The following is a 10,398-nucleotide window of genomic DNA, read 5'->3' on the forward strand; positions in this document are numbered from 1 at the left end:
ATAGAAAGGGAGAAAGACAGACAGAGAGACAGAGAGAGTTCAGGAGTGAGTTGGTTGCGATAGCTAGGAGTGATAGAGTGCTAGATGATGATAGTGATGTAATGGTCATGTGACCATGGGTAAGCTACGGCGTTACTGCGTGAGGTGACGATCTGCACACGCTTCTGAAGCTCACGTGTAGAGGTTTGTTGTTACAGCGTTACAGCCGCGCATTAGACGCCGCAGAACCTCTGCCTGGCTGAAGCAGAGTGTGATCACAGTTAGCATTGATTAGCTTCTGGTATTCACGCGGCAACAACAGAAGGAGAAAGTCATGTAATTAATCACAAACTGTACGGGTGTAGCACTAGCACAAACAGCAACTTTTATTTTGTAAGACGTGCGATGTAAAGTATTTCAGTGATCACCATACACACACACACTCACACACACACACACACACACACACACAGTATATCATCAAAGTAATGAAAAGCATTTTTATAAATAGATTAGCCTTAGGTAAAGGAGCAGATCTGGGGGACTCATGGACGTAGAGTATTATGGTGAACTGGTATGTTTAGATGCTGTCTTCCTCACTCTCATTGATCACTCAGGTTTGCTGACGGTGAGGTGATTGGTTGCTTTATATCTCAGTTCCCCCTTATGTCTGTGTTTCCTTCTGGCTCCTCCCCTTTTAGTTATGATGTCATAGTTAGTCCTGCCGGAGTCTCTGCTTACACTCTGCACTATATACATTCAGTGTTTGTGTGTGTGTGTGTGTGTGTGTGTGTGTGTATTAGGGGTGGGTGATATGGACCAAAAATGATCTCTGTGTACTTTTAGGCTGCACAGTGGAACACGAGTTATATCTCAGTATTTCCTATGAAGAAGAGGTCAGAGGTCAGCTGTAAGTCAGAGCCACAAATGAGACAGACTGAGATTAAATAAAACATATAAAGACGGAGTTTTATTTCCTGTTTAAAAGCTGCTGCTGTGACCCATGTGACTGTAGGTACAGTACAGTACAGGGTGTTGAACCGGGCGTGTCTCTGAGCGCTCCCTCCTCATCCTCAGCACAGTTTAATACAAAAATACAGACGTGAGTGCAGAGTAACAGCTCCGAGGAAGCAGGTCAGGGTTCTCCTGTGCAGGACTGCGGAGCTCCCTGAGTGTGTGAGACAGAAATAAACACACCCTGAGGTGAGTCTCAGTGCACACACACTCGCGTCCACGCCGTTATGGAGAGGCACTCACTATCGGAGCTGCACTTCAGTCTGGAGAGGCAGCGTGGAGACACGTGACCCGCCCTCGCTACTGAACACACACACACACACTCTGAGCTCTCGCCATGTCCTCCGCACCCATTCACTAAAGTCTGGGAGCGAGCTGCAGTGTGTCGAGCACGCGGTGTACGAGGACGTGGCCTCTCTATCTGTTATACTGTCTGTGTTTGTGTGTGTGTGTATGTGTGTGTGTGGACCAGGACCAGGCGTAAGGATGGCCCATTAAACTGTAGCTCAGTATCATAGACACACAGACACACACACACACACACACACTAACACTAATGCAGTCCTAAATGAGATTTTGTCTCAGTGTGTTTCTCATTAGCGTGACACATGGGGAACTCTGTGGTTCTAGAACTCTCCTGAATGAGAACCACATGGTTCCTTTTTTGTTTTTAGATATTGCATTAACAGAATAGGACGCCACACACACACACAAAGACATATGTGAGTTTAAAATACAGCGTTTGAAGGTTTCTAAAGGTGTGTGTGTATGTGTGTGTGTGTGTGTGTGTGTGTACCTGAATACAATTGATTCTCCAGCTCTAATGTTCAAATGGAATGCAAACCTAATCTGCATTTTAGGAGACGCTTCATGTGTGTGTGGCAGGGTCAGAGGTGCAGGAGCATACATCAAATTACACACACACACACACACACACACACACACATTCTTTCCAGCATGCGTAGTGTAGTAATTAGAAAGAAAACAGTGTGTGTGTGTGTTGAAAGTCCACACTGCCCTCTGTTGGCAAAATGCTACTATGACACTGTATATAGAGGGTGTTTGGTGATGGGTGCACTGGGGATTAAGGGTAGTGGATCAGGGATCAGGGAGTGGATGAGAGATTAGCGCGTGTGAATTACTGGTGGTGGTTAATGCTGCAGTGACCCTGTATACAGGATGAAGCGGTAGAGATGATGATGAGTGTATGAGAGAGTATGATGGGAAGTGTATTGGGGATTAGGAGTAGTGGATTGGGGATTACGACTCCACTACTCCTATTCCCTAATCCACTACTCCTAATTAGGTTAGGAGTAGTGGAGTAAGGGTAGGGAATTAGGAGTAGTGGAGTAAGGGTAGGGAATTAGGAGTAGTGGATTAGGGATTAGGAGTAGTGGATTAGGGATTAGAAGTAGTGGATTAAGGACTGGGGTTGTGAAGTAAGAGTAGGGGATTAAATCAAATTCAAATTTTATTTGTCACACACACAGTCATACACAGTACGATATGCAGTGAAATGCTTATACGACCACCGGTGACCTTAAAAAGAAAATAAAAAACTATATATAAGGAATAAATATTAATAAAAAGAAATAAAATACAAAGGAAAATAAATGTAACTAGTAAAATAAACAAACTGTACAGATAAGGGCATGTAAAAATATCACAAAATATAGAATATTGGAATATGAGGGGAAATATTTATATATACATTTTTAAATGTTTTAAAGTGTCAAAGTGTCATGTGCAATGGCAGATAAACATGTATTGTAAAAAGTGACTTATGAAAAGTGACATGTGCAATGGCTTCAGATATGTAAATATGTATTGCATGAATGTGTCCATGATTGTCCAGTCAGTGTCCGTGTTTAAAAGATATTACTCCTGTGCTGTGGTGATGTGATTGAGAGACCTTATCACCTGCGGGAAGAAGCTCCTCCTCAGTCTCTCTGTGTTGGCCTTTAGAAAGCGGAATCGCTTCCCAGACTGCAACAAAGAAAACAGTCCATTGTTGGGATGGCTGAGGTCCTTCACAATCTTCCTGGCCTTGGTCCAGCACCGCTTGCTGTAGATCGAGTGCAGGTCAGGGAGCTTGGTGCAGATGATGCACTCAGCTGATTATCGAGCTCTGTAGAGCTCGTCTGTCCTGCATGGTGCTGTTTCCAAACCAGGCCATGATGTTTCCCGTCAGGATGCTCTCTATGGTGCAGGAGTAGAAACTCCTGAGCACCTTAGAGGGCAGTCTAAAGTCTCTCAAGCGTCTGAGGTGATAGAGACGCTGCCGGGCCTTTTTCACCACGGTGTTGATGTGACAGGACCATGACAGGTCCTGCATAATGTGAACACCGAGGTATTGGAAGCTGTCCACTCTCTCCACTGGGCTCCTGTTGATGATTGGGGTCTGGTAGTTCCTCTCCTGCTTTGTACTAAAGTCCACTATCAGCTCCTTTGTCTTGCTGATGTTCAGGAGGTGACTCTGGCATCAGTTCTACAGATTTCAAATCTCCTCTAGGTAGGCCGACTCATCATTGTTAGAGATCAGGCCCACCACAACAGTGTCGTTAGCAAACTTGATGATGGCGGTGGAGTTGGTAGTGGCCACACAGTGGTGGTTGTACAAAGAGTACAGCAGGGGGCTCAGAACACAACCCTGGGGGGCTCCAGTGCTGAGAGTAAGTGAGACATGTCCGCCCATCCTTACTGCCTGTGGTCTGCCAGTCAGAAAATTGGAGATCCAATGACACATGGATGAGCTGAGTCCCAGGTGCTTCAGCTTGGTGGTGAGTTTGGAGGGAATTATGGTATTAAATGCAGAGCTGTAGTCGATGAAGAGCATTTTAACATAATTCCCTTTCAGAGTGTCCAGGTGAGTAAGTGATGTGTGGAGGAGATGAGAGATTGCATCGTCTGTGGAACGGTTCTGGCGGTATGCAAACTGTAGTGGGTCGAGTGTGTCCGGTAGTGAAGAAATGATGAAGTCTCTGACCAGGCGTTCAAAGCACTTCATCACTACTGAAGTGAGGGCTACAGGGCGATAGTCATTGAGGGAAGCAGGATGAGGTTTCTTTGGGACAGGAACAATGATGTGGGTTCTGGGGAACCTACTTGTCCTGCTGGGACGTTTGCTGCTGGATACACGATGGACAGTTGGGAGAAGTGGCGCATTGTGTGCCTGGCCGCACTGTCTCTGGAGGATGTTGAAGATATCTACCTATTCGGAACTCTGATAACTGGGATTCTGCTGATTGGATTAGGTGGGATACTTGGATATCGAAAAATCTTAAAAGCAGTCAGTCTCAACCCCAAGAGACTGGCTGGCTGGGAAATAGTGGTGACGAGAGCTGTCGGTAATCAGACTGTGGTTCTGGACCGCAAATTGGATAACATCTTGGAAAGACTAGCAGCTATGCAACATGTTTTGGACAGACCTGCAGACCAGTGATGGACACTAAATATCTGTGAAATTGGCAGATATTGTTCGAAACCTGGAAAATATGATTTTCTTTTTCGGCTGCCCCTTTTCTTCCAGCTACTGCATTCAAGGCCGTGGCTGGAGACATAAACTCCCCGAAGACCAAGATAACGAGACGCTCTGGAATCCTACTCCCTCCCCCTTCAAGGACACCTGGCGCAGACTATTACGGGATGTTACAGGCTTATAAACTGACACGCACGCACTCACACACACACATAACAGCTACAGATAGACACTCTACCTTCCCCATATCCAACGCCTTCGTGTGCTTATTCCCTTCAGTGTGGGTAGGCGGAATCGGGACCAGCGCTTTCTAGCTGCAGGGACTGGAGCTGTTTGCCTACACTGGACATTTCCTATCCCCTGTACCCTCATCTGTGCAATGTTTATGTCTTGTGATTACATGTTTTTTCTGTGCTTGTTGCTGAGGTATTTTTTGTACCCCTGATCCCACACTGCCCTTTTCGAAGGACAGTCTGGGAGGGGATTTTTTACCCTCGTTATCCTAATGTATCTTATTCCTTATTTTCTATGATGGCGCCCTAGGTGGCTGACGTCGCGACTCTGTGGTCGCAAAATAATTTCGCTGCATATTGTACTCTGTATGATTGTGCATGTGACAGAAAATAAATTCTTGATCTTCTTGATCTTGATGGACTCTTTGAAGCATGTGGGGATCACCGACTGAGATAAAGAGATGTTGAATATCTCAGTGAACACAGGTGCTAGCTGGTCTGCGCAGGTTCTGAGGATACGACCTGAGATGCCGTCTGGTCCTGCTGCTTTCCTGGTGTTCACTCTCTTGAAGGCTCTCCTCACGTCATGCTCAGTGATGATGAACGCACTTCCGGTGCTGGCAGTGTCTTCCTGTCTGCAGCCATTAGCGCCGCTAGCGATGTCTTTAGCTGCAGCCTCGAAGCGAGCATAGAAAGTGTTCAGCTCATCTGCCAGAGTCGCGTCCGCGTTCGTCATACCGGATGTTGGTGTTTTATAGTCCGTAATTGTCCTTAGTCCCTGCCACAGGCTCCTAGAGTCACTCTGTTGGAGTTGTGACTCTAGTTTCCTCCCGTAGCGCTGCTTCGCCTCTTTTACTTTACTTTTTTTTTGTTTACGGAAGGGGTTGTGGGATTCCCAATGAATCCCACAACCCCTTCCGTAAACACGCTGACGTCATCATCGGAGCTGTTTCTGATGTCCCAGTCTGCGTCATCGAGTGCGTCCTGTAACGCGGCCACCTATTGGTCCGTCCAGCGAGCAACCTCCCTCTGAACCAGAACTTCCTGTTTCAGCCTTTGTTTGTATTTTGGCATGAGGAAGATGGCGGCGTGGTCGGATTTACCAAACGATGGGCAAGATTGTGCCTTGTAGCCGTCCTTGACCGTTGTGTAACAGTGGTCCAGTGTCCTTTCGCCCCTGGTGGGACAGGTGATGTGCTGATAAAAGTTTGGTGCTGCGCGTTTGAGGTTGGCACTGTTAAAGTCCCCCGCCACAATAAGCGCAGCATCCCGGTGTTGTGTTTGGTGCTGTGTGAGTGCCTCATGCAGCTCGCATAAGGCAGTGTCCGTGTCCGCTTGTGGTGGAATATAAACAGCACTGATTATGACCGATGTAAACTCCCGAGGTAGATAAAAAGGACGACACATGATGGACAGTAGCTCCAGATTTGGTGTGCAGGAGCGTGTGAGAGGAACAACGCTCGCGCTGTTGCACCAGCTGCTGTTCACCATTAAACACACGCCGCCTCCCCTTGACTTCCCCGAGACCCGTGTCCTGTCCATGCGGTGAACCGAGAAGAACTCGGCCGGCTGGACCGCGTGGTCCGGCATCGCTGGGTTCAGCCATGTCTCGGTGAAGCAGAGGAGATTGCAGTCCCGAATGTCTCTCTGGAACTTTATCCTGGCCCTGAGGTCATCGAGCTTGTTTTCCAGTGACTGGACGTTGGCGAGCAGGATGCTAGGCAGAGGTGTGCGGTGTGCATGGGCTCTCAGCCTGTTCCTGACGCCGGCTCGTTTCCCTCGAGGCCGCCGCTTCGCGTCGCGTCCTTTGTTGTCCCTCAGGATCTCACTCGGCCAGCTTGGATCCGGAGTTAAAAACGTTGAATTGTGAGTACATTGTATACCAATAGAAACAAGAGTGTCTCTATCATAACTAATGTACTCCATGGTGGTAATTTTGCTGATTTTAAAACACTGAAAACTAACTTAAAAAACAAAAACAGAGAAAAGGTGGTCGGAGCAGTCAACCTCATCGGCGCCATCTTGAAAAAAAAAAAAAAAGGAATTAGGAGTAGTGTATTAGGGATTAGAAGTAGTGGATTAGGGAATAGGAGTAGTGGATTAGGGAATAGGAGTAGTGGATTAAAGGTAGGGAATTAGGAGTAAGGGATTAGGAGTAGTGGAGTAGTGGATTAGGAGTAGTGGAGTAGTGTATTAGGGATTAGAAGTAGTGTATTAGGGAATAGGAATAGTGTATTAGGAATTAGAAGTAGTGGATTAGGGAATAGGAGTAGTGGATTAGGGATTAGGAGTAGTGGATTAGGGAATAGGAGTAGTGGATTAGGAGTAGTGGATTAGGGAATAGGAGTAGTGGATTAGGGATTAGGAGTAGTGGATTAAAGGTAGGGAATTAGGAGTAAGGGATTAGGAGTAGTGGATTAGGGAATAGGAATAGTGGATTAGGAATTAGAAGTAGTGGATTAGGGAATAGGAGTAGTGGATTAGGGATTAGGAGTCGTGGATTAGGGAATAGGAGTAGTGGATTAGGGATTAGGAGTAGTGGATTAAAGGTAGGGAATTAGGAGTAAGGGATTAGGAGTAGTGGATTAGGGAATAGGAGTAGTGGATTAGGAGTAGTGGATTAAAGGTAGGGAATTAGGAGTAGTGGATTAGAAGTAGTGGATGTAGATGAAGCAAACACATTCACACTTCAGTTTGAGAAAATGTCTTTAATGTTTCAGTATAATTTAATGTACAGAGACCTTCATTACACTTTGCAGCACACACTGAGTGTGTGTGTGTGTCTGTATTTTTGTTTGTATGCATGTGTGTGTGTATGTATGTATGTATGTATGTAAGCGTGTGGTTGTTTGTGTAGGCGGTTGTCAGTTTGTGCATATGACCAGTTTAACAGCAGATTGAGACAAATCCTCTTTTCCAGTATTGAGAAAAACAGTCTTTTTTTTTTTAATGAAGCAAGATGAATTGCAAACTGATATTTACCTGGTATTTAACTGAGTGCTAACTGAGAACGTTTTGCACTAAAAGCACAGATGTTTAAACATCATGTTAAACTAGTTTTGGTTCCATCAGTGTGACTTTTGTGTAACTACGCAATAACTCCACCTCCCGCAGTGTCACAGTTGTGTTTGTGCTTATTCAGTTTGTTAAGTTGTTGAGTTTTGTTTCACACAAAACCTTTTAAATTACCAAAATAGCTAAAGATCATGAACATTATAAACATCACAACCCCGTCAGTTTACCGCAGCAACCTCGTCCTCCTCCAGCTTCAGCTTCATTGCCGAACATGACGACAGCTCACACACCCGGTACACAGGTACTGAACACAACATTTAACCAACAGCTGCACACACACACAATGTGTATAGCATGTCTCAGTACACACACCGCTCACATGTCTAAGTGTTGGTAACTTGGGTCTAAACCGCCATTTCTGAGCTTCAACATTCTCCTAAACTCCATTAAACACATTTAGCTCCCACACAGCAGCCACAGAGTCGCCCCGCCCGCAGGCCCACCCCACTGATCATGTGACAGATAGAAGCCATGTGATTTGTTCTCAACTGCGGCTGCTACTTGATGAGGACCGACAAAAACATGGACATCCAAAGCTTCTAAAACAAGCACATGTAGTGGAATTAAAATAATGTTTTGTTAAAGACAACCTTCTGTGTGTTTGATAATAATAATAATAATAATAATGTTTAGAAATATATAAAGGTCCAAACATGATGTTTGTGACATTCTGCTGTCAAACTGTTCACTGTATATCTGTATACCTGTGTGTGTGTGTGTTCATTTTGATATATGTGGCTGTATGTCTGTGTATGAATGTACATGTGTGTGTGTATGTGTGTATGTATGTAGTGTGTATGTGTGTACGTGTGTGTGTGTGTGTATGCCCTGATTCTACAGTATATAGTATATAGTGTTTATGTACAGAAATACAACATGAGAGTGTTTAGACTATACAAAACGCACTCTCAGTCCCCAAAAAGTAAACAGACAGACAGACAGACTCCGCCCCCCCCCCCCCCCCAAAAAAAAAAAAAAATAACTCAAGAATAAATGAGGTTATAAACAAATAATTTAAAGCAACTTTAGCAAAACCTTATTAATGAACTCTTTCCCTCTCTCTGTCTCTCTCTGCTGATCTGAGCCACTCTGTAAGATTCTGTACTATATACACACTGTGTGGGTCAATGACATTGAGTTTTATAAAACATTTACATATATTATAGTTTAAGTCAAATATTATTTAAAATGTCTCACATGACATGAATAAAAGGAATAAAGTGTAAAAGGTTATAATTCCTCTGTCAGGGAGTTTATCTGTAATGCTGTGGATAAAAGCAGACGTTACAGACGTTATGTAAAGCAGCAGGTTATTAATGCAGAACTGTATCTCAGTGTTCTTTACATAAACAGCTAAAGCATGATTCATAAAACCTCTTCCGTAAAATTATTCAATTTAAAATGTTCTGAAACATCAGCACAATGTGAGTGAGGGTCAAAGGTTAGGTTGTTGCCTAGCAACAAGAAAAATCTAAATGATAATGTAAAAATTTAAATTTTTGGAAAAAAAAGTAAAAGAAAAAAACCTCGAGTTGTTCATGTGCGCGGACGCTGGCCGGTCGGGGACCGTGCAGCATCACCAAACATCTCAGAGACAGAAGGTCCAACCTGCCACAGTCACATACACACTTCACCAGAGAGTCTCCTCCATTTATATTCTTTAGGCTCACTAGATACCTCAGGACAGAACAAAATCACCGTCCAGTCCAAAGCTTTTCTCAAAAGTTCACATTCTGAGGAAAATAAAACTCAATCAAACTATTTAATATTCATTTTTACATCACACAGTATCTTCAAAAAGCACAAAAAATGTTCATGTAAGTTATAAATGAAAATGAATAATGTTCTTATTTAAGATAAAATGGTGAGAAATAAGTGTTAGCTTTATAATAATGTTTAAGCAAAATAATGCATTATTAATAAATATATTAAATATAAAAATAATCAACATGAACAACTAAAGATAATGTTTATAAAAACACCAAGATTTAAATTCAGGTTTGTCATTGACCCGCTCTATATCCTCACCTGTCTCTCTCTCTCTGTATATATCTCCTGACCTGTCTCACTCTCTCCTTTCCTACCTGTCTCACTCACTCCTTTCCTACCTGTCTCACTCTCTCCTTTCCTACCTGTCTCACTCGCTCCTTTCCTACCTGTCTCACCCGCTTCTTTCCTACCTGTCTCACTCGCTCCTTTCCTACCTGTCTCACCCGCTCCTTTCCTACCTGTCTCACTCTCTCCTTTCCTACCTGTCTCACCCGCTCCTTTCCTACCTGTCTCACTCTCTCCTTACCTAACTGTCTCACCTGCTCCTTTCCTACCTGTCTCACTCGCTCCTTTCCTACCTGTCTCACTCGCTCCTTTCCTACCTGTCTCACCCGCTCCTTTCCTACCTGTCTCACTCTCTCCTTTCCTACCTGTCTCACTCGCTCCTTTCCTACCTGTCTCACTCTCTCCTTTCCTACCTGTCTCACCCGCTCCTTTCCTACCTGTCTCACTCTCTCCTTTCCTACCTGTCTCACTCGCTCCTTTCCTACCTGTCTCACTCGCTCCTTTCCTACCTGTCTCACTCGCTCCTTTCCTACCTGTCTCACTCGCTCCTTTCCTACCTGTCTC

The sequence above is a fragment of the Clarias gariepinus genome, chromosome 22 (genome assembly GCF_024256425.1).
Source record: "Clarias gariepinus isolate MV-2021 ecotype Netherlands chromosome 22, CGAR_prim_01v2, whole genome shotgun sequence".
Lineage (NCBI taxonomy): Eukaryota > Metazoa > Chordata > Actinopteri > Siluriformes > Clariidae > Clarias > Clarias gariepinus.